Here is a 26,164-nt window from a genome sequence, read left to right as displayed (position 1 = left end):
CACTCGCACCACTTACGTAAGTGGTGTACTGGAGGTTCTTGTTAGTAAAATATGGCAAGAAAAAGAAATAAAGGACATGAAACTGGAAATCTATGCAAACAGCATAATCTCATAGGTAGAAAATTCAAGGCACTTATGAAAATAAAAAGTTAGTAGAATTAATAAGTGAATATATAAGGTTCACTGACTACAGGGTCTATATACAAAAATCAATTGCATTTCTATGAAATGACTTCTCCCCACACTCATCTCTATGTTCCACATAATCCATTGAAAATCCCAAAAGAAATTTTTGTAGAAATTTAAAATTTTTTTCTAAAATATATATCAAAAACAAAGAGTCTAGAATAGCAAAACAATTTGAAAAAAGAAAACAAAGTTGGATGATTCACACTATCTGATTTTAAGAATTACTCTAAAGCTATATTAAGTTGGCATCACTTTAAGCGTAAGCAAATAGAACAATGGATCGGAATACAGAGTCCAGAACCACACATATAAAGGCTATTGAATTTTGACAAGGGTTACAGGGTAATTCAATACCAAAAAGATAGTCTTTTCAAGAAATGGTGGTGGAACAACTGGATATTGTAGTGGGCTGAATACTGTCCCCCCAAAAATTTATCTCCACACAGAACCTCAAAATGTGACCTTATTTGGAGAAAGTCTCTTTGCTGATGTAATCAGCTAAGGGTCTCAGGGTGATACCATACTGGATTTAGGATGGGCCCTAAATCAAATGACTGATGTCCTTACAAGAAGAGGAGAGAACAAGAGACACACAGAGAAGAAGCCAAGTGAAGATGGAGGCAGAGATTGGAATTACGCTTCCACAAGCCAAGGAACACCTAGAGCCACCAAAAGCTGGAAGAAATAAGGGGGAATTCTTCCCAAGAGCACTGCTGTCATCTTGATTTTGGATTTCTGGCTTCTGGAACTGTGAGATAAAAATTTCTGTTGTTTTAAGCCACCCAGATTGTGGCAATTTGTTATGACAGCCCTAGAAAACTAACATAGATACCCATTTCCAAAAAAAGAAGAAATGAACCTGTACTCCAATCTCACACCATACTCAAAAATTGATTGAATATGGATCATAGACTAAAGTACATACTAAAACGATACAGCTTTTAGAAGAAAATATACAATATCTATATGACATTGGCAGTGGCAAAGATTTCCTAGATCGTGAAAAGCTCACAGATCACCATTTAAAAATGGATAAATTACAAGTATACGATACAAAAAGAATGGGAAAATTTATAGCCAAAGTTTAAGAATCATTTTTCTTCTACTTCTCTGTATTTTCTAAATTTTATATAATAAATATAAATTTCCTTATAAAGAAAAAAAATGGATAAATTAAACTTCACCAAAATTTAAAAGTTCTGCTCTTCAAAAATACCGTTAAGGAAATGAAAAGGCAAACTACTGACTGGGAGAAAATATTCACAATGTTTATATGTGACAAAATATTATATTCAGGATATATAAGAAACTCCTAAAAATCAATAACAAAAAGACAATCTAATAAAAATAGGCAAAAGACTTAAGCATATACTTTATAAAGGAAGATTGTGAATCACCAATAGTCATATGAAATGTACTTAGCATTATTTGTCATCAGGGAAGTGCAAGTTAAAACCACAATAGGGGCCACCCCATGGCTTAGCGGTTAAGTGCACGCGCTCCGCAACTGGCGGCCTGGGTTCGGATCCCGGGCGCGCACTGATACACCGCTTCTCTGGCCATGCTGAAGCCACGTCCCACATACAGCAACTAGAAGGATGTGCAACTATGACATACAACTATCTACTGGGGCTTTGGGGAAACAAAAAAAAGGAGGAGGATTGGCAATAGATGTTAGCTCACAGCCGGTCTTCCTCAGCAAAAAGAGGAGGATTAGCATGGATGTTAGCTCAGGGCTGATATTCCTCACAAAAATAAAAATAAAAATAAATAAATAAAACTGTTTTAAAAAAAACACAATAGGAGGATAATCTTAAGGTGAAAAGTGTATGGGAACTCTTTGTGCTATCTTTATAACTTTTCTCTAAATCTAAAGTTATTTCAAAATAGTTTTTAAAAAAACCAATGAGGTACTACCACACACTCACTAGAATGGCTAAAATTAAAAATACCAACATCACCAAGATTAGCAAGGATGTGGAGCAACTGGAACTCTCATATATTGCTGGTGGGCATGTAAAATTTTACAATCAATTTCAAAAAACATCTGAAAACTTATTAGAAATTAAATCTACGTCCACTCTGACGCAGCCACTAGACTCCAAGGTATTTACCCAGGAGAACTGAAAACATATGTCCACAAAGTGACTTGTACATGAATGTTCGTAACAGCATTATTCAACACAGCCCCAAATCAGAAACAACACAAATTCTATCAATAGGAGAATAGATAAACCAATTGTGATATATACATACAATGGATTATGTATTCCTCAGTAATAAGAAACAATAAACAACTAAAACATGCAACAACATGGATAAATCTTAAAAATGTTAAGTACAAGAAGCTAGATACAAAAATGTGCATACTGTTTTCTTCCATACATGTGAAGTTCAAGAACTGGTAAACTAATCTGGGGAAATAGAAAACAGAACAATGGTTGCCAGTGGAAGTAGAGACTGACTGGAAGGGACCACAAGAGAATTTAGGGGGATTTAAGAAATATTTTATATCTTTACTGAGGTTGTGGTTACATAGGCATATACATTTTTCACATCATCAGTTTTACACTTAACATATGTGTAATTCACTATATGTAAATTTCACTTCAATTAAAAAAAAAAAAGAGAAGAAACCTAAGTCTCGGAGAGTCAAATGGATTGTCCAAAGTTTTGTTTCAAATTCATGCAGGTGCCTTAAAACCCAGATCTCACTCTCCCAGCCAACACTTTTATACTAGGCAACTAATACTCTAACAACAAAAATGAACAATTTGATACTCAGCACTTCAAGTCCAATCCCAGGTATATGAAAAGCCAACTTACTGTGTCTTCCAGCTTCCCTTCTACTCTCTTCAGGTGCAGACCTCAAATGTGTTTCCAACTCCTAGAAGAATGGGAGTTCTTCACAGAATGCCTCAACTTTGCTTTCCAACTATCCAAGTCACATCCCAAAAGCAAGAATTATAAATGCATTTCAAACACCTCATTGGGTTTATAATGCTTGATGGAAAAGCCAAATAGGGAACCATCAACCTTTTGCTGGAGAAGTAAAACAGTAAGACAGGCACAAGATATCATACCCCAGTGCTTATCCTGCCTTGTTGTAACATAACTAAAGGCTATTTTTTACCTGCTTTGCTTTAAGGACCAAGGAATTTGGTGTTCCAAATTGCTGTTGTCCAAGCATCCCCTGACATAGCTATAGTCCCAGAAGTTGAAGGGGTCCTAAGGGACTACAGTTGCATCCCTCCACAAATACCTCTAATCCTAGGATATGCCAACTCAATAGAACAATTGATGGTATACTCTCAGAGTTGCTTCGTACTTCATAAAGTACTTGTATACAGTTACCCCTTCAGCTACATCCTCTCATCTTGTGAACTTGATGAAGAAATCTGCTTCTCAATAATAATAGTAGCTACCATTTACTGAACACTTTAATTAGTCACTACTGTGCATTGTTTAATTTTGTCCCCAAAACAATTCTATTAGATAAGTATGGCTATAATCATATCCATTTTCCAGATGAAGAAACTGAGATGCAGAGAGGTCACACAATTAGTAAGTGGCAGAGCTGGGAATTCAATTCAAGATTGCCTGACAACAGACCTTTCACTCACTACTAAGTTCTGCTGCTTTCTTGCTAAATTTTTATCAGGCCCATAGCTTGGGTCTGCTTACAGAGGGAGTTTGAGCCATGAATGCAGCCTCTGACATTTTATAGTAAATTTACCCCTGCATGATGGAAGGAAAAATAGGAGCATACGATCACATTTAGAAAATTGCTTCAAGGAAAGAAAAGGGGGAGGGATCACTAGGAGAATCTAGTGCTCAAAATATTTACCTAGATAGTCTCTGTAATCATTGCAGAATAGGCAAGGGAAATAATAATTCATTTCCTAGGGACCTTGTCCCTTGAGTATCCAAAGGAGATGAACTTCTTGGCAATTGATTTATAGCCATTAAACGCTTTCATTGTAATGCTTATTTTCTTATTCAAGTCAATAACTGCAGTTGGAAATATTTGGGGACCTCAAGGTAAATTGGTCAGCCTTGATGGGAACCTGGCATGGCTTGCAAACTTACAGAAGGCAGGTCCAGAATATGAGACTTGACTTTTTCTTAGGCACCACAATGGGGTCCCTCTGAGTCCAGCCCTTAAAAGCTTCTATCTTGAAAACTTCTACATGCACACAGGCAGTGGAGCCATCATTTTTTCAGAATAAGAAAAGACTTCCTCCAGTTCATGCCACAAGTATGAAGAAGAATTTTTCAAGTTTTCCCGAACACTTTTCCGTATTTCTTACAACAATGGAAGACTATTCAAATTAACCTCATTCATTCAGGTATTTAACATCAACATATTCACATTCAGAGATAAAAGGAGCTTTTCTATCTTGAGAGCTTCTTATTAACTGTTCTTATCTGGTCAAATTTCAGTAAGCAGACCACAAGAAGTTGTAGATCCTAGTGCTTCCCGGATATTGGACTTTCTCCCACATCTCTGCCTGGGAACTGCCAGCTGAGCTATTGCTGTCAGAGAATTATGCAGTGCGTCTGGGCTTTGAGGTTATCTGATCAGCACAAGCATGGGTGAGTAAAGTTTATTTTTCCCCCCAGCTAAAGAATTATAAGCTCAGAGTCTCAGGCCTGGAATAATCTAAAAGACCATCTTGTCCAACTTCTGGTCAATGCCTGCATCACTTGAGCGTCATATTCAGGCTCCTATAATAATAATAGAATAAAAATAAAGTTATTGAGTGCTCACTGTATACCAATGATAATGTTTTATTCATCATATCATTTAATATTCATAACATGACTCTAAAGTAGAAATTCTTCTACAGATGACAAAACTAAAGCTCAGAGAAGTTAGACAGTTTTGCCAAGGTCACATCGAAGTGGCAGGGCCAAGATTCAAACCGATGTCTGTCTGCAGAGCCTATACCCTTAAACACCACATTGTGCCTCATAAGTCAATTATCTGGGATAACTCCAACCTCTAATATTCCATCATGGTGTTCCTGAAAGTTGACTCATACTTGCCAGAATATCCATATCAGGGTTAGATTCAGAAAATTCGGTTACCGTGCCTTTACCTTCTCATTTTCCCTCCTCCTCTCCCAACAAAAACAGCAAATCTGCTTTGATTTTTAGTATTAGTCCCTCTCTCCATCTTGAGAAAAAAATATTGGTTAGCAGAAAAATGAAACTGGTTCTCAAATCATGAAATTCTAAGACAAAATAGAAGCCTATATTGCAGAAAATACAGGAAATTTGGAACCAAAGAAAAACCTGTCATAAGCCATTATTAAGTAAACCCAAAAGTTTCATTGAGTTCCAATTTAAATAGACTCAAGGTCCCCTGGTCAAAATGAATCTCTCAGTTGTTCCCTGGGTTCTATAACAGAGTGGCAAGACTTGGTTATCTGACTTGTTTAATGTTATTTGTATTCAGAGTTCCTCTCTCCTACCTGTTGGATTGGTGACCTCTTCCAGGGCAGGGACCCATGTCTTTCATTTATTTCTGTCTCTTTTAAAGTATCTATACAATTATCCTTCCAACATTTATTGAGCATCCTTTTTGTCCTTGACACTGTACTGAGCACTGGATGCACTTGAAAAAAGCATACTCTCTGTCTCAGTCTAGTGAGGAAATCGAACTCTAAACCAACAGGTGCAATTTAGTACACAGAGTGCTCTAATAGAAGTATGTGCAGAATATTATAAGAACACAGCAGGTAGTAATACAGTGTCATGCACATTACAGATGCTCAATATCTATTTGTTAAATTTAATTTACTTAAAGAGAAGAAGAGTTTAGCTCAGCAGAGGGGACCATGACCTATGAGGTGGATCAAGGCAACAACAAGTACCTAAAACCAAGTGTTTTTCAGTATAAGTTCCTCCATGCCTTCCACTTACTTCCCCAAATTAAGACCAGCACACAGAGGCTAAGGATATTAAAATGTAAGAACTAATTCTCTATCCTTAGGTGTTTTTACCCCAACAGGGGTGGAGGATGCTTACCATGGATGGATAAAAAGGGACAAGCTAAAAGTGATATGGAGGTAAGAGCCTCTGAAAATAGGAAATAGACAGTTGTATAATGTTGGCTGGTAGAGAACAGTAAATAAATAATTGGTGTTTCCAGCCAAGGTAAACAGTAAGCAGGACTACCCAATCAGTAAGAAGTTGATGAAAACCAATTACTGAAGTAGATTAGGCGTTGTTTTTGGATGGTTATTAGGAAAAATGTTTGGGCGGAATACCAGTGGAAAAGGAGCAGTTCTGGTATCACTTTAGGAAAAAAGAGCTGGATATGCATGAGATTCTCCCATCTCCTCCCTCTTCCTTACTCTGCCTCCCTCTGTACCCCCTCTATGCTCACATTTCTTTCTTTCCTTGCCCTCATCTTTCTCTTTGCTCCCTAATTTCCATCAAACAAGTATTTATTGATCCCTATTGTGGACAAAGCATTATGCCAGGTAAAGAGATAAATGATACAAGGTTCTTGCCCTCAAAGAGCTTACAATCTAGAGAGGGAGATAAATATGTATTATACATACTCAATTAACTACAATTTATTGAAGAAAGTGGTATGTGCTATAACAGAGGAGGAAAAAACCCAAAATACTATGAGAGAACACAAGGAAATTTTATTAATCCTGACTTGAGAGAAAAGGTTCTTGGAAGAGATTGAGCAATGAATGGCTAGAATTTAATGGAAAGAATGAGGATGGGTAGCCATTCTGGTCAGAGGGATGTGAGCAACATCACAGAAAGTGGCATGTCTTGGGAATGGTGAGTATGGAAAATCTAGGGAAGCCAACTCATCCTAGTTTGCCTGGGATTTCCCAGGTTTTGGCACTGGAAGTCCTGCATCCCAGGAAAACTCTCAGTCCTAGGCAAACAGGGACTGTTGGTCACTCTAAATATGTATGGGGCATTGGGTACATATATCATAGGCAGCAAATAAATGAAGGAAAAACCAAGGGTCAGTGAATAAAACCGACAGAAAGTTAGGTTGAGAACAGATAACAAAGGATAATGAAGGGCACTGAATGCCAGGCTAAGAAGTTACAACTTGATTTCGTAGGCAGTGGAAAATGAAACGGAGTTTTTGGATAAGGGAGTGATATAACCAAGACATAAGATTACTCTGGCAAAAATGTCCAGGGAAGATGAAAAGGGTAGAAAACTATTTTAGAACCTATTGCAGGAGTCCATGCAAAAGATACACAGACGACTTTGACAAAGGAATCTGTAATGGGGACAAAGCAGAGGAGCAACATTGAAGAGACAGCGCAGTGGTAAAACCACCAAACCTTAGCGACCGATATGGGAAACTTAAGGAAAGAGGGATGATGACTAAGGTTCCCAACCTGGTTTATTGGGAAAATTCAGGTGCCATTAATACAAGTAGAGAAGTAACAATGATAGTTTAAAATAGGATGACGATAAGTACATTTTAATTTTTTTTATTTTAGTTTCCAACAGTCTGGGGCTTGGGAAGCCAAATGGACATGTGAATCTTGGGCTAAAGAAAGACATCTGGCCTCTAGCTATAAGTTTTGGGAGTCATGAATACAAAGAAATAGATGAAGTCATAAGGCCAGATATGACCATCCATGGAAAGAGTAAAGTAACAGAATTTAGGAAGGACTATATGGTGGTCAGTAGAATCTTTCACAAGTACTCCAGTTCTCATGTTCTTCCAAGTACATGGCATCATTGCCATATGGTTGCTTTAGCCAACTAAATATGAGTAAAAGTGACGTGTCACTTCCAGGCAAGACCTTAAAGAGGCAATGCACAATTCAATGTGCCTCTTTTTTCCTGCCCCGGTAATCATTAAAACATGCATCAGGAAGAATCCCCAATCAGGCTGGGTCCCTGGAAGACTTCAATGAAAAGAGACCTACCCCCAATGGATATGTAGCATGGGCAAGAAATAAACTTTTGATGTTTCAAGCTACTCAAAATTTGGGGGTTGTTTGTTGCTGTAGAGTAAGCTAGCTTATTTTGAATGCTACAGACACTTTAGAAATACCTACATATAGAGGTTAGAAAGAAGAGGGAGCTGACATAGTAAAAGAACAATCAGAGAGATGAGAGGTGAATCAAAAGAAAATGGATCTTAGAAGACAAGGAAAGAAAAAATTTCAAGAAGTGGGACTGTTAAGAAGTGTTAGATGAAATTAAAGACTGAGAAAGAACATTGGATTCAGTCATTAATAGTCCATTAGGTTTCTTTCTAGTAGGTTTATTTGTGTGATGGAAACAGAAGCTGTGAAGTTGACTTACTTGTCTTGTATAGCTGAAACTTTGTACCTTCTGACTAATACCTCCCCATTTCTCCTTCTGCCAGTCCCTGGCAACCACCATTCTACTTTCTGCTTCTATGAGTTTGACTATTTTAGATTCCTCATATAAGTAGTATCATGTAGTATTTGTCTTTCTGTGTCTGGCTTATTTCACTTAGCGTAATGTCCTCTAGGTTCATCCATGTTGTCACAAATAGCAGGGTTTCTTTCTTTTTTAAGGCTTAATAATATTCCATTACATGTATATACCACATTTTCTTTACCCATTCATCCACCAATGGACATTTAGGTTGCGTCCATGTTTTGGCTATTGTGAATAATGCTGCAATCAACATGGGAGTGCAAATATCTCTTCATGATCCTGGTTTAAATTCCTTTGGATATATACCCAGAAGTGGGATTGCTGGCTCATCAGTCCTAGAGATCTACTATACAGCATAGAGCCTATAGTTAACAATAGTGTATTATATACTTAAAAATTTGCTAAGAAGGTGGATCTTATGTTGTGTTCTTATCACAAATAATAATAAGAAATAAAGAGAGAAGGAGGAAAATTTTGGAGGTGATAGATTTATGGCTTAGATTGTGGTGATGGTTTCATAGGTATATACTTATTTCCAAACTCATCAAGCTATATATATTAAATATGTACAGCTTTTTACATGTCAATCATACCTCAATAAAGTGTTTTGTTTTTAAAGATGGAGTGAGTAGAGGAGTTAACAGGGATGGTGGAAGTGGAGCTAAGTAATGAGAACAACCCTTGTTAGAAAATTGATGAGAAAGGGAATTTGCTTAACTGTGCCCTCCCTTCCTTTTGATAAGCTTGGTTCCTTCTCTCTCTTTCCATCTCTCTTTGCTTACTCTCTTCCTCCATATTCCCCTAACTTAACTCCCTAGATCTCTCTTTCCCCTAGATCTCTCTCTTCTCTCTCCCGCCTTCTTTATGCCCTTGTTTCCCTCTGCCATTTCTTCCCTTTCATAATTATGACATCATAGATTCTCACAGCTGTACAGACTGGGCCTAGTTCAGCCTGTGGTCCAATACAGGAGATCCATCTACTCTACTGTTGACCAGGCTGAAACTGAATGCTGCATCAGTGAGAGAGTGAGCTCATGAATTCATGGAACTGCTTCTTCCATCATATTAGATAACTCTAGTTATCTACACAGAAAACCTGTCCTCCTACTTAGCTGAAATTTGCCTCCCTTTGACTTTCTCCCAGTCTTAGTTCTACCCTCCTGTACCACAACAAAAGTATTCTCTTCCATACCTCATTTTTCATATTGACAGTCTCTTTTCTCTCCGCCTACTTCCTTCCATTCCTCATCCTCATCTGTCACTTTCCGTTATTTCTCAGTGATGACCCTGAACTACAAACTAAACAGTAATTTTATGCTTAATATCCTTAGTCTCATCAAGTGGTTGAAGAAATTGTCTTTACTTTTAAAATTATACAGAAATGTAAATATAGATATATATAGGTATCAGTATTCAGGAGATCTATTTATTCAAAACACCACATTTCTAGCTATGCAAACAATTTAGATTAATGTGTATTTTAAACTATTTTTTTATTCAACAAGTCTCATATAAAGAATTTTAGCCTTCCTCTTTAAAAAAAATAAGTGTTTTTAAGTTCACAAAGAAAAAATTAGGTTGAACAGTTTTAAATCATCATTTTTTCTTCACAAATAAGACCATTAAAGTTTTTAAAGTTACTTTTTACTCATGTATGGCCTCTGACTGATATGTGGGAGTTGAGTCAGTTATCTTCAGTAGGAAAAAGCTTCTTAAACCTAATTTAGATAACTTCCAAGATTATAGATCCATGTGGTTCGATTAAGGGAGTAAAGGAGACTGGAGGACTTCACTCAACACTACACTTCCTTAAACTCTCCTCCATGTTCCTGTCAAATGCTGAATCCTTAGCCTGAATGGGCTGTTCTGATGACCTTATAAGGGCTTACTGACAGGAATACAGAGATGGTGGGAAATTGGTTCCAACACTTAAAGAAACTGTTTATAAAGCTTTTCTCTGACTGAATATTGTTCCTAGCATTAGAGGGTAAGGGAAGGTGCTTATAAAAGCAACTCCTGAATTCCTAGGCTCCCTTACACCTTGAAAAGAGACAAGAAGGTTGAATGAAGGAAAACCTTGGTTGTATTCCTTCTTCCAGAGACAATAATCATTTATATTTGCATATATGTATAATTTTCATAGCATTTCCCAACCCACTATCTTGTTGGGACTTCACAATTCTGTGAGGTAGGAAAGGTATATATTTTCCTCATTCTATAGGTAATGAAATTGCAGCTCACTTGGGTCACACGGCAAGTAAATGGTCAAACCCCAACTAAAATGCCCTTACTGTAGCACTCTTTCCTATGATTCACACTGGTTCTCTGAGTTATAATTCAGCTACAGGATACTATAGTTATACTGGGCAAGAATTGCATGCAATTTCACAAGAAGCAAGATCCAAAATTGGCACAGATCTGCCATTGCCACATCCCTGCCTCCTCTTTGTGGTCAAACTCCCCTTTTCAAGTTCCTTGAGTTCTGTGACTAGATCTTTAATTTCTACTGTATCTTTTACCCTCTTGTACCTAAGAAATTGTTCCCTAAAGACAGGAGATGCTGAAGACCTGAATTTGACTGGAAGCAAAATAATTTTGATTTTGTTACCTAGGCAAAGACAAGGGAAATGTTCTGTTTAGGATTTGAGTTGCCTGCCTTTGCATCTGAAGGCTTCTAGCATCATTCTGGGCCAAGTAAATGCCTTAGTAAGTATAGAAATTCCTTTGAAGGGCTGTACTTCACCATTAAAATACTCATTACAGACATGGAATCAAGTATAGCCACCCAATCAAATCTCTATGTAAAACACCCCCTTTAATACAAATAGTCTATAAGGAGGGTGTGGTTCTGCCTCTTCAGGTTTGACTGCTATGAGTGAGAGGATGAGGAGCTAAAAACAAGGTGTCATTGACCTAACCACAGCTATGAGAAGATTCAAGGGATTATAGTTAGAATGGCATAAACTGTATTGTTTTTTCCTCTTTTCTTTTTTCTCCCTCTGGTGAAGTTCTCCCTCATCATTCAGCCCTGCACTCTCTCCAATGTCTTCTTAGGATTACATCACATTTGTCACACTTTCTTCCTTTTTCTCTTCATAGAAAGGATGATGATTTCCCCAAGTGAGAAAAATGATACAAATGTGGTGGAATTCATTCTGGTGGGACTCTTCAGATAGCCTGCATCTCAGCTCCTCTTCTTTTGGGCAATGTTATTCATCTACTCTGTCACCCTGGTGGGTAATTTTCTCATCATTGTCATTATCCAGATTGATTCCTATCTTCACACCCCCATGTACTTCTTTCCAAGCCAATTATCCTTCTTAGATATCTTCTGATCTACAAGCTCCATATCCGTGGTTCTGGTGAATTGCTGGAAGTACTTTCCCACTATATCCTATAGTGGCTGCTTGCTCCAAATGACCATTTCTCTTTACTTGGGATGATGGAGTGTTTCCTTCTTGTTGTTATGGCCTATGACAGGTTTGTTGCCATCTCAAAACCCCTGCTCTACCCACCCATTATGTATAGCAATGTTTGCATGTGGATGGTGGCAGGAGTTTGGGCCAGTACTTTCTTAATGGCTGTGATTCCTGTCTTACTCACACCAATCCAATTTTGCAGCTACAGTGTAGTCAACCATTTTACTTGTGAGCTCCAAGTAATCTTCAAACTCACTTGCTCTCACGTACTAGTACAGGAGATCTTGATGTTTGCTGGTGGTGTATTAGTACTGTTCCTGCCTTTTGGGTTCATTGTGCTTTCCTATTTCCAGATTGCTGTAGCTGCCCTAAAGACCCACTCTGTAGAGGCCAGACTCAAGGCCTTTTCTACTTGTGGCTCCCACTTGTCTGTGGTCATCATTTACTATGGGACAGCAATCTTCATGTACACGTTCCCTCACTCTCAATCTTCCCGGGATGAGGATAAGATCATTTCAGTGTTGTAGGGGGCAGTAACACCCATGCTGAACCCAATTATTTACACTCTGAGAAACAAGGATGTGAAAGATGCTCTAATGAAGGCCGCCAAAAGAAAGATATTGGTCTAATGGCCTTAGGTATCTTGTCCAGCATCCTTTTCAATGAGTCACCAGTCCTTTGTTCTTTCACAGTTGTCTACAAAGCAGAGTTGAATAAAAGATGAACTTATCTCAGACCCAATCAAATGGGGATCAGTTGTTGTCAAAAAAACTCTTTGTCATGACAGTTTCATCTTTCATAACATGGATCCTGAAGATGGTTCTTCAGTACATGAATTTATTTCTCATTGATTATAATCATAACTGAGGAAAAGCAGGTGCTAGATCTAGATCTTGGGGTACAGTGGACAGTCCAGTCTCTGTGGTACCATAAGGAGGAGAATTGGTCTCTTATATACAAATTAAAAAGTATACCCTTGCTTACAAACTGCCCCTTCCCAGAGAAGGGATAGCCACAAACACTTGTGCTGCTAACCACTAGTAGCAACAAATTTCACACAGCAAGGTAGCCATGGTATTCACCTGATGGAAGAAAAAGATATGGCAGGAAGGCACACTCTCCACAGTCTCCCTGGTATGTTATTTATCATGATATACTTGCTGCAACAAGTTTGCAATTTCCAGAGCCAGATCAGAATGACTTTTGGATCAGCTATTGTTTTGTTTTGCCTACCCTAGCACCCTCTTGCCTACATACAGAAATGAGAGCCCAGGAAGTAAAGAGAAAGCTCTGTTTATCTTCCAGGAGCTTATACTTTGAAAAGGGCCTGATGACTACTGAAAGACTATGAGTACAGGAATAAGAAATTTAACAAGACTGTGTATACCCCATCTAATCTAGGCAACTTCCATGGTACAGCCAAATTGGCTTTCTCCAACTCCCTTTCTTCCTAGGGAGTTGGCCTGTCATAGCCAGTACTGGCTGAATTGAATGAGTAGGGGTGTGGGATTGGGCTCTGAGGAGGTAGAGCTACAATATATAACAGTATATATTTATATACTGGAAGCAACAAGGACACCAAGTTGCTAAATTAAACCAACATGCATAAAGAAAAGCGGAATTGTAGACACATAGGGAAACACATATACTACAAAGAAAGGCAAGTCCAGAGGTCTAGAGTCAGGGATTGATGTAAGGATTCCAAAGCAAAGCAGAATGAGGCACAGGAACAGAGACTAAGGAGTTAAGAAGATTAAAGTGGGTTGACTTAAAAGGGCAGGTTAGTGTAGACCCCTGGTTTTCAAACTTTGTGAATCACTTGGGGAATCGTGAAGAAATGCAGATTCTAATTCAACAGGTCGGGGTTAGAATCTGAAATTCTGTATTTCTGTCAAGCTCCCAGGTGATCTCAATGCTACCAGAATGTGGACCACACATTTGAGTATCAAGAGCATGGACAATCCCGTCTAGAATACAAGGATAGGGTAATGTGGATATCAAGTAACACTTTAATGAGAATGGGAGAGAGAAAAGTTTACATACATAAAATCACACAGAATTTCTTAAACATTTAGACATTTTATTTTATAATTCTTATGCTTTGCTGTAACACTGAGAATAAAGAACAAAGTTTTCCACAGAGAACACATTTCTGCCTTGGATATCATTCAGGACTATAGCTTACATGACAATGACTCAGTGATGCTTTTCTCATCCTTAATGATGTTGTTTACAAAATGACATCTAAACTGGGACTTCCCTAGAGGATAATGAGACATTTGCTGCATAGACAGGGGCTTGTAAGCCACATTTTTGGCATTAGACTAGAAAGGACAAAACAGTGGTTCAGTAACCTAACATCATAAATATATGAAATTTCTCCACCCTGAAGTCAACATTATTGCATTTGTATCATATGCAAAATTTAAGGCAAATCGTATAAGGAGTCCTAATCCCCTAAGCACTAAAGACACTTTCTTGTAATAATAACTATCATTTACCTAACATTTAGCAATTTACAAATTGTTTTCACATATATTATCATATTTCATACTCACAGCAAACCTATGAGGTAGATAGGGCAAATATTAGCCCCATTTTTGGAATAGAAAAGAGACTCAGAAAAGTCAAATGACTCACTAAAGGGCACAACTTATAGTCAGGTGTCCTGACTATAAATCCAGTGTAGTTTCCACCATACATCTAAGACTGTGTTTTAAAGTAAATTGATGTAAGGTAAACTCCTGATTGCCATTGATTTTGGTGGCATGTTCAAACATTCTCATCAAACAGGTGAAGAAATTAATATGGGTCATAGAGTGAAATGCTAAACCAAGAAACTTGGGGTCTGCGTAGGGAGCATATTACTTGTCTCACTCCACCTACCACGGTGTCATCAAGCATAGGAATGCTGCCTTTCTTGTCAATTTCTGTGTCATTCCCAGTCTTTGGTCTTTGAAACACCTCTTTCCACATAGCAGGGATTACTTTGCCCACCTGTCTACATACTAAGCCCCACCCCAATTTCAATCTTGAACTTAGGCAAGGGATATATAAGAAACTCTAAATACTTTTGTGATTTAAAATCAGGGCATTCAACTTCTATTCCATATTTTACCCTGTGTCCCAGTTGACCCCCATTACCTTTTTTCCAACTAGTTCTTTGGATCATGGTCAACTGCCTAGTAGTCTAGGCCCTCTAGGACTTATGAGCAGCCTTACTCTTGCAAGCAGTGTTCCCACTATTCCTCCATAGACTAGAATCCTACCTGACCTGGAGTACAACTTTCTACTGTCAAAACTCCTGAGTGAGGACTGGCTGCCTAGACTACTGAGTACCACACCCACATACACAATGCATTTCTGACCATCATGCCCCATCTACATGTCTGGATAAGCTTTCATTTCACTAAACCCCTGATTCTGACTGTTGATCTGTATCCTCACTTGTTTGTTTTGGTCATGCTTACCTAAATCATGTTTTGCCTACGAGGTCTTGTCTCATATCACTACCTGGATTTGAGGCAGAGTAATTATGTGCAGTTGTTGTATTGGGAGTACAATTCCAGAGAACAAGAGTAAGGGACATGGATAATGAATCAAGGCAGCAGGAAAAGCCAATTCAAAGATATATAATTGAGCTGACCTCAGGTAGATGAGACTGTTTGCTTAGTCCCATTGAATTTTTCAAGAAGTTATATAAACTCAGTCCCATTCATGAGTGGAAACAAGGGGGATGAATTTAACCACCATCTCCTATTTCCCAACAGACAAAGGTTCACCCATTCACCCAGTCCTTTATGCTTCTGGGTTGTATATATGTAGGCATCAGGGAGGGTCTCACAGTAGTGTTCACTAGTAAATCACAGCCTAGGAGTTGAGATGCATATAATGAGGGCATAAGGTGAGGTATTGTCAGGTTGCATATGCATGAAGTATGTTGGAACCCACACAGCTGGTTGCCATAGTGACAGCTAGAATAATGTACAGGTGAAGCCAAGATGTACAAGAGAGGCCTAATATATCCCAACACTTGAGAATGGTCTTTTCTCCCTGTGCCAGATCCACCCAAATTCCTGAGTAGTATTCAAAGTCTTGTCCTTTTGTTACTACATTTGGCATTTTTGATTAGCCCATGTCTAGCTATATCGAATCTCGATGTGTTATGCTAGTGGCTGGTTACAAATGACAATAGGAGAAACCAAATAGGAAAAATATTTCAGCACAGTGAAAACATATGAAAAAAAGCAATTGGAAACAGAAACTCAGGCCCCACTTGGTGAGATAAGCCACCTTTTTGGATGGATTCTACTTTTTTATCAAGGTATCAAGGAGGTGCCTGATAGCCAGAAACAAAAGGCCCATTTCACAAGCTTGAATGACTTCAAGCACATGGAGAACTGTAGAAAAGTGCTTCCCAAATGGCAGTACATAAAATGGTGCTGGTGGTGGTAAGGTTTTTACCAGTCTATGCTGAAATGAAAGTAAAGAAATGAGCTGGTCATGGTTAGTTTTAATTCAATTTCAAAGAGCATTCTATGGTTGGAAATAATTGAAATGTCCATTAATAAGTGACTGTTAAACTAATTTGGTAAATCTATACAATGGACTACTATGCAGACATGAAAAGGACTAGAAAACTCTTTACGTACTGACAGAGAATGCTTTTCAAGATATCCTTTTCAATACAAACAGTGTGTGTAGAATGCCATACACACACATGTATTTCCTTGTTTATATATAGAATATCTCTGGAAGGATGTCCAAGGAACAGGTAACAGTGGCTGCCACCAGATAGGAAAACTGGGTGATGAAGGGACAACGGTAAGAGGGAGCCTTTTTATTGTTTATTGTTTTGTCCATTTTGAATTTTGAACAAGGACTGTTCTTTGCTTTGAATTTGTTTCCTAACTTTTTACCTTAAAATAGTCTTTTAAATGAAATAATAGGGTTTATAAATTGTGGATAGTTGGTTGTTTTGTTTCTAATATAGCCTTACTTAGCAAATAAAAAGTTGGCAACATTATGGCAAGCTCACTTTAAAAAAATACGTACTTGTATGTGAAATCCAAAATTTTGGGAACCACTGTTCTAAAATCCCTCTTGGGGACTCAACGATTAGTCTATCTTTTTGCTATTCCCCTCTTACCAAGTGTCTTAGTTCTGGATCAATGTGTCTGCCTTGGATATCTGCTTAGTAGACTACTCCTTCTAGGACTCAGACCTTGCTGTGCTTTTGTCCGTCAACGTCCTTCACCATCACCACTACCCATGGATTAGCATCCTACCCCTGAACTGGGGCCTTTCTACATTCTGATGGATATCCCTAGTGTACACCACTTGGTTGATTTATTATCTAAACATTATTTACTCCCACATTTTTCTTTACTCTTCTCTAAGTGCCTGTGAGGCTATCCCCAGTAACTCATATTGGATCTCTCTGGTGTCAAGTGTTTGCCTGGACAACACTTCCTAAAATATCATGTTCTGGGGCTGACCTGGTAGTATAGTGGTTGGGTTCGCATGCTCCGCTTCAGCAGCCTAGGGTTCATATGTTCAGATCCTGGGCACAGACCTACGCACCACTGATCAGGCCATGCTGCGGCAGCGTCCCACATATAAAGTAGAGGAAGATGGGCATGGATGTTAGCCCAGGGCCAATCTTCCTCAGCAAAAAGAGGAGAATTATCAACAGATGTTAGCTCAGGGCTAATCTTCCTCACTAAACAAATATATATATATCATGTTCTTCTTGTCAGACTTGAAGTCTTACCATGGATCTTCTAGGTGGTTCTTTTCTTTCAGCTCTTCTTTACACCAAATGAGTCCAAACTGAGATTATGTCCTATGGCAGAGATTGCTAGTTATCTACCCCATTATCCATTCTACCAATCTTCTTTAGTAATAGATCACCAAATTTTATTCAGGTGGCAACATATCTAGCTAAAAAACTACAGTTCCAAGCTTCTTTTGCAGCTAGGCATGCCCAGGTGGCTAAATTCTTATCAATGAAATATAAGTAGAAATGTTGTGAGAAATTCCTAGAAAGTCCTAAATAGAAGCAAATGAGCACCCTTATTTTCCCCTTCCTCCATCCTGATGTTTAGAATGTAAATGTGATGTCTGGGGCTCTATCAACCTTCTTGCTCTACGAGAATGAGGACAGAATGGTTAGCTGGAAGGAATGTGAATTCATGGATGCTGTAGAACTACCATTGCTGTTCTGGACTTCTCATCTTTAGTTATCTGTTATGTGAGGTACGAAAAAATCATCCATCTTGTTTAAGCCACTATATATTATGTTTTCTGTCCCTTGAAGCTGAAACTGATTCTGACTGACACACGGTCCCTGCCAGTTTGCCACGTCCCTTTGAAGGTAACTAAATCTTTCTACACAATGTTTCAATACTGAATATGCCTGACTAATGATACCTCCCTACATATGTAGGGAATATGGATATTTACAGGATTTTCAACCCTACCCATACTGTTTGTTCCTTTACTGCCTACATAGTGACGTATTATTCACCGTATTTGTTGTTAGTGCTGTTGAATTCATTCTGACTCCTAGCAACCCTAGGAGAGTGGAAATCTGCCCGGTCTTTTTGCGCCATCCTCTCACCTTCCGGCGCTACATCAGAAAATGCTCTGCTGCTATTCATAGGGTTTTCATGGCCAATTTTTTTGAAAGTTGATGGCCACGTCCTTCTTCCTAATCTCTCTTAGTCTGGAAGCTCCACTGAAATCTCTCCACCATGCTGGTGACCCTGCTGGTATTTGAAATACTGGTGACATAGCTTTCAGCATCACAGCAACAAACAGCCACCACAGTATAACACCTGACAGGCGGTGTGATTCCCTGTCTGGGAAATGAATGCAGGCCATGGTGGTGAGAGCACTGAATCTTCATTGTATACTTGATGACTATTGCTTTATAATTGATTTACTTCTCCACCCCAAACCACGAAGAGAGAGGACATGCTACAGCATGGGTTAAACATAGCTTTTTAAAGACAACCTGTGTGAGCAGAATATGTTGGTCTGAGCAAGTTAAAACTCATGAACACTGTTACAAATCATTATTCAGAGTAATAACTACCAAAGCTCTGTCTACAGCTCAGACATCTCTTCTGAGCTCCGGTTGCATGTGTTCACAGCAAATGGACATGTATCTACCTCGAAGTTGCACAGACAACCCAGATTGAACCATTTCAAAACAGAAAGCTTCATCTTTCTTAAAATATTTCTTCCTTAAAAGCCCACCATTTCCTCCTGTTTTCTGGATCTCACTGAATGGTGCCACCATCCACTTGAGAGACATCCTCTAATCCTCCTCCTCCCTCACTACAAGCTCCAATCATCCTTGAAGATCTGCCTATTCTACTTCTGTGATAAATCTCAAATCCATCCTTAGTCTCTCATCCCACTATCTCTCCCTTAATTCCAGCCCTCATCATTTCTTTCTTTGACTATTATAATGACTTGAGACATAGTCTCCTTAGCAACCAACTCCAATCCAGACTCCACACTATGGTTTCACCCATCTTTCTGTGACGTGTCAGAACACATCACTCTTGTTTAAAAATGCTCAACAATATATTCGGTCATGTGGAGGCAAAAAGCTAAACTCTTCAGTGTGACATTTAAGACTTTCCAAGATCTAAACTCAGCCCACATGGGTGTCCTGACTCTTGCTGATCCAACCATACAAATTTATTACCACTCCCATAAATGCTTCATTCATTTCCAGCTATGTGCACAGGATTGATGTGCTCTCTGCAAAATGTATGCATTCTGAACTAGTGAACTATCCAACCCTGGAAACCCAGCAAGAATACCTCCTCTAATATGAGCCTTCTTCAACTACCCTTTATCACTAGGCCTGGAGAGGAAGTACCTTCTTCATTGATGTCCCCACACATAAGTTTACATGTGCCCACTTTGTACATCTCTTACATTTTGCACATGACTGTACATGTAGTGTGTGGCTACAGGTCTTAAAGAGCAGGAGAGAATGGCATCAATATGGGTTAGCACTAGGAACACACCCATGCTACTGTGTCAACTTTCCCAGACACTCAAATGGATATGAGGCCTTCAGAGGTCCACAGAACATCTTGCAACAATAAGAAGTCCACCTCTACTCTCTGATCTTTCTAACTGTACTAACTCAAGGGCCTTTCTCTTCCCCAAAAGCCCCAACAGCCCTTTTACCTCCTCCCCATGCCTGGTATCACTCAAGATTTTGGCCTGGATTGGTTGGAGGGACGCAGGCCCTTCTTCCCAGGTATCTCTCTAAACCAGTGGCAACTTTGCCTCCTGAGAGACGAGATGCATCCGAGCAGCCAAAATCCTCAGCATGGCTGACCCTTCCCTACCACTAAGGACACTATTTATTTGGCTTGGCCTGAATAGTCGCATGCAGTTAAAACCTAGTCATTGTCACTGACTTCTAGATTTTAGAGGAAATATTGCCTGTAATTTCTTGTCTTCATCTTTTTTTCTTTTTTGAAAACATAGAATATCTGCCCAGTTACACTCCCACCCCCACCACAAGCCTAGAGTCAAGTGGAACAAATGCAGAGACGTCCTGTTTTCTGCACAGTTAAGAAATGGGAAATTCAATATGTGTTTACAATGATAGCAAAGTTAAAATAGCTCATGCTACGTTGTCAATTGAAGGATAACAGAGACATAAACACTGTTCTTAAAAAGATTCTTTTAGAAGAAAAGCATGAATCGAATCATTTACTGAAGTACTGTTTGAACAGATGGTGTGATTAACAGCTAACATGCAAGCCATCTTGGGAGCTTATGGAAAAGTAAACAAGCACAGCTAAAGAAAAATCACTTTATTCCCCAAAAGGTTCTTTCATTCATTTTACGAGGAAAATTGGAAAGTCTGTGTTTTGAAGGCTGCATTTCCTTGGGGGATGTTAGGAGTGAGCAGGCAGGAGAGTCTCCAGAGCAAGACCACATCGATGCAGGGTTGAGCTCCGAATTCGTCTCCTGAGGGATGAGATGCGCTGAGCAACTGAGACCCTCAGCATAGCTGACCCTTCCTGAGCGCCAAGGACACTCTTCATTTTTCCATGTCCTGAAAGGCCTCATGGGCCCCAGGAGGAAGAGAAGCGAGCTAAGAGTTGGGAACCAATTATGTAACAGGCACTCTGCTAAGAATATTACACACACTGTTTCCACGAAGGCTGGCTCACAACGGCCCTGGAAGTCATATGTTATAAAGCTGATCTTCCCAATGGGGAAATTGAGGTGGGAAAAGGGGGAAGTGATCTCTCAAGGCCACACAGCTACTCCCTTTGTGGAGCTGCCATTGAAATCCTGGCCTGTTGAGATTCAGAGCGCTCAGGAGAGGCAGCTGATTGCAGAGGGACGAGCACTGACCAGGATGTCTGGAGACACGGGTATGAAAGTCTCCTCTGCTAGCTAGTGCCTTAGGGACAGCAGCTGTTCCCTTCTGTGCCACAGTTTCTCCATCTCTAAAATGTGGGAGCTGTATCAGGTGGGCTCCAAGGTCCTCAAGTGCATACGCAAATGGTATCAGAATATCAAGTTGGCTGCTCCAGCCCCGTTCCTGACCTTCCTCAACTGGCATGAGGAACAAATCCTTGCACAGTGGTGCAGCTCTAGCCATTGTGCAACCACTTGGGCAAATCTCTAAGGGATTGGCTGCCCCTTAGCAGAACTCTTTCTCTACTGCCTTACCATAGTATATGCCACTTAGTGATGGCCCACCGCAGGTTGTCTTAGTGTTCTTTCACTTGTCTCATAATTACTGAGTGTATAGTAACACTCCAGGCACCATGCTAGACACTGTGGAAATGACAGTGAGCAAGAAGGACACAGTGTCTCTCCTCCCAAAATTAGACCCAGTGGTAGACACACACAAGTGAACAGATAATTAAAATACAGCAGGATAAGTGCGAGCATAAGAAAAGGGAACCAGAGTTCTACCTGAGGAGTCAAGGTGTGCTGCCCCAAGGTGGTGATGTTGGCACCAAACTAAACAAATTTTTTATCAACGATCCAGATATTTAGAATCACCCAGGTGACTGTTGCAGATTTGCTTGCCTATTATCCTGGTACCTGGTACCACTTAGAGGCACATGTGTTGGATTCCCAGAGCATGTAGAGCCAAAAGTTGCCAGGAAGGTAATTAAATATTTTATGTTTCCAAAGATCTAGAGAGTTAATTAAGGAGGAAAGCAACTTTAGTGTTAATGATCTAGAAATAAACACCTTCTCTTGGGCATGTTCTTGTAAGTACTTCTGAACTCCTTCATGTGAAGGGCCTTCTCATTGCCTCTCTGGGACCTGATCCTGGAGGCTTTGAAATGGTTTCCCTTTGCAGCTTTGAAAGCTTTGATATTGTGTCCCCTAGCAGGTATAATTCCACTTCCTTCCCTGGCCTTCTTAATAAACGGACTTTGAGAACATTCCTCTCCCCATTTAGTAAAGGGGCTATCCCTTCTAAGTTACATTTGGAATTCACTTCAGGTCTCTACTAAATGGAAAAGAAAAGCCTATGTGTGTTCTGTGTTGGTATGTGACATGGCTCAGCCCAAGGATTCTTTCCTGGGCTACAATGGTCCATTGAAACATTGCTCCAGGTCAACAGAAGAAAGAAATTCCTGTTACACCTCAAATGCCTGTCTGCTAGGAGACTTACCACTTTGCACCTTACCTTTTAGCTACTTGTGTCCAAGTGTCATCCCTCACCCCCCTACCTAACTGTGAGTTCCTGCAGGCAACAACAGTGTTTTGGTTTTCCTGAGATGCTATGTGCCTAGGGCCAATGCCTTGTATGTAGGAGGTGCTCATTCAATATTTGGCCCAAGTCCAAACTTCAAACATTGTTTTATTGAGCTCTCAATAGTGTTTTATTGTCACATAAAGCCTGCCATAATTCATCCTCAAAGGCAACCATCTTTGTTCTTTTCCACATGGTGCCAATATTGTTTCATTATTTTACCAGGTGGTGAAAATGTACACTCTTAACTGCTTAATTCAGGCGATCTTTCAGGTTTTTAAAACATTATATTTGTTCATCCCCAGTAATTTGTCACAAAAGCCAACTTCCTGCCTTACAGACGAAACGCTTCTCCTGAGAGAGAAAGGAATAATAGAATAGGTCCTCAATTTACCACGTTGGACTTTTCTTTGGACTACCATCCAACCATGGGACAACAAATGTAAATAAAGGATTGTAATAATTCCTTCTAAGTCTATAATAATTTACTTTTACAGTTGTTCTATTTAGTTTTAATGAAAAGCTTTATATTGACTTTATTGTTAAAAAAAATCAAATATTATTCACCATAATTCATGATGGTCTTTATATTGACCATAAGAAACCAAACATACCTGAAATCATAGAGCTAGAAGAGTCCTGAACAATTGTCTAATGCCATGGGAAAATACTTGAGTAGGAAAGTAGGTCACAACATTTCATATAGCATGACATAATGACCATAAAAATAGTTAGGCATACGAATAGGGAAAGAACCCAAATGTTGTTAATGGTCATGAATAAACAGTGGGATTCTCTGTGATTTTTGTTCAATTACCTATAGTTTTCTGCAGCTTCCATATTTTCTCTATTGATTGGAAAAAATGTTGATTAAAAATGGTAATTGTCTAGTGAGATTCATTTGCTTCACAGGAGAGAAAACTGAAGTCTGGAGTATTCTGGCAAAACCAGGACAAGAAATCTAGCCTCAGGACTTCTAGACTACGTTGTTCTTTTAATTCAGATTTGGGGAAGACATAGACTTAAAATTTCATTTTTCAATTAATCTAAAATTTAAATAAAATAAGAATTCTATGCATTTGAAAATCTAACACTCATTCTAAAGTCAAGTGGGGAAACGTTGTTTTAAATGAATAATGAATATGCTTGCTAGGTTTACTTCTTCTTTTGAATGGAACAGTCATTTGGACTCAACATCTTGCAGAGATTCTCCTTGCTGTGCTCTCTAGTTTCTCCTTTCAGTTTTCTGCTCTTCCCAAGTGCCCATTGCCAACAGTGGCTTCAGTCATCCAGGGATGCTCATAACCTCTGGTGCAAAAGGAGATTAGACTGTTTTGGCAGATGACTGTCAATGTGTCTGGGTATGAGTTTGTTCCACTGAAGGAAACCTGAACTTTTACATGATGGGTGTTAATTCCTGCTAATTGCTATCACCTCATAATTAGATTGGCAGAAATTTCACTCCAGGGCCAGGGGATATGAAAACTGGCAGGTTTAAAAGCAGCCGTCTCAGAGGACTCTGAGAATGGGGACTGTGAAATCAACAGGATGTTTTCAGGCCTTAATTCTATGAGGGATTCAGAGGGCACATAGAACCACCAAGGAGTGCTATTAGACATAGGACACAAGACCTGTGGATGCCTAAGGAACTACTGTTTGCAGTGATCTATAGGGCAGGGGTGGTCTCCAATTAGTATAATGCAAAAAACAAATGCCAGGTGGTGTCCAGGCTACAGAATATGATTTCAAGAATAATTTCAAGAATAATCACCATCCTTCTAGATCAGCAGCTGGCAAACTACAGCATGTTGGCCAAATCCAGCCCACTCCCTGTTTTTGTAGAGAAAGATTTTTACAGTATTTCCATGCTCATTTGTTTTCATAATCCCTGTGTTTTCTTTGTGATACAGCGGGGCAGAGCTGAGTAGTTGCAACAGACACCTATGGCCTGCAAAATCTAAACTATTCCTGATTACAGAAAAACTTAGCTGATGCCTGTTCTAGCTCATAAAAGAGAAAGATTGGAAGAAATAAACCTGAAAGGAAGCCAAGATAAAAGGAAGTTAAAGAAATCCCAACATACAATGTTGAATCTCAGTACTAGAAACTTCTTAACATAGAGAAGGAGAGGTGGGGGAAACTGTATTCCCAGAATAAAATATACATCTATGAGGATATTTCTATAAGGGTAATTCTGAATCATCTAAAGCTGATGTTGGCAAACTACAGCCTGCCGGTCAAACCTGGCCCACCATATATTTTTGTAATTGAAGTGTTATTGGAACACAATCACACTTATTTGTTTATATATCTTCTATGGCTGTAGCTTCATTACAAAAATCCTTTTTTTTTTTAATTATTTTATTGAGGTCATAATGGTTTATAACATTGTGTAATTTCAGGTGTACATTATTATTTATGTTTCTGTATAGACTGCATCATGCTCACCACCAATAGTCTAATTTTTATCCATTACCATATATATGTGCCCCTTTACCCCTTTTGCCCACCCCTCGACCCCATTCCCCTCTGGTAACCACTAATCTGTTCTCTTCATCCATGTGCTTGTTTACCTTCCACATATGAGTGAAATCATGCAGTGTTTGTCTTTCTCGGTCTGGCTTATTTCACTTAACGTAATATCCCCAAGATCCATCCATGTTGTTGCGAATGGGACGATTTTGTCTTTTTATGGCTGAGTAATATTCCATTGTATATATATACCACATCTTGTTTATCCATTCATCAGTTGATGGGCAATTGGGTTGCTTCCACATCTTGGCTATTGTGAATAATGCTGCAATGAACATAGGGCTGCATAAGTGTCTTTGAATTGTTGATTTCACTTCAATAACAGGCTTAGATATTTAACTCTTCATTTCTCCTCAAGCCTCCTCCTCTTTTGGTTGTTCCCAAATTGTAAGACCACTGAATAAGCTTTGAGGGCTCTTTTTCTCCCTCCTAGATTTCTGTTCTCTACCACATTTTCAGTCTTATCATCCATTATTCTCAGTATCTACAAGAGTAAATGAGAGGAACTTTATCTTCAGGCAATATTTTGGCCTCATGATTGCATGTCATATCCAAAATCATGGATAACACAGTAAGCTTGAAATTTTCAGACTTAGTACCTGCTTAACAAATTTCTCCTAACATATTGATTAATTTATTAATGCTATATTGGAAGAATATCTCCAGTGACATGCCCAGGGCCCTGTTCTGTTCAATATTTTTATCAAATGACTTAGATAAAAACCCAGAAGACAAATTTGTCAAATTTTTGGTGACACAAAGAAAGAAGTGTTTAGGTAAAGTTTTGGATATTAGAATTGGCATTCAAAAAGAACTCAGTGGAAGGAACTATAAGCCAAACTGA

Source organism: Ceratotherium simum, chromosome X (genome assembly GCF_057802395.1).
Source record: "Ceratotherium simum simum isolate JZ-2026a chromosome X, ASM5780239v1, whole genome shotgun sequence".
Taxonomy (NCBI): Eukaryota; Metazoa; Chordata; class Mammalia; order Perissodactyla; family Rhinocerotidae; genus Ceratotherium; species Ceratotherium simum.
This window is presented reverse-complemented; position numbering follows the sequence as displayed.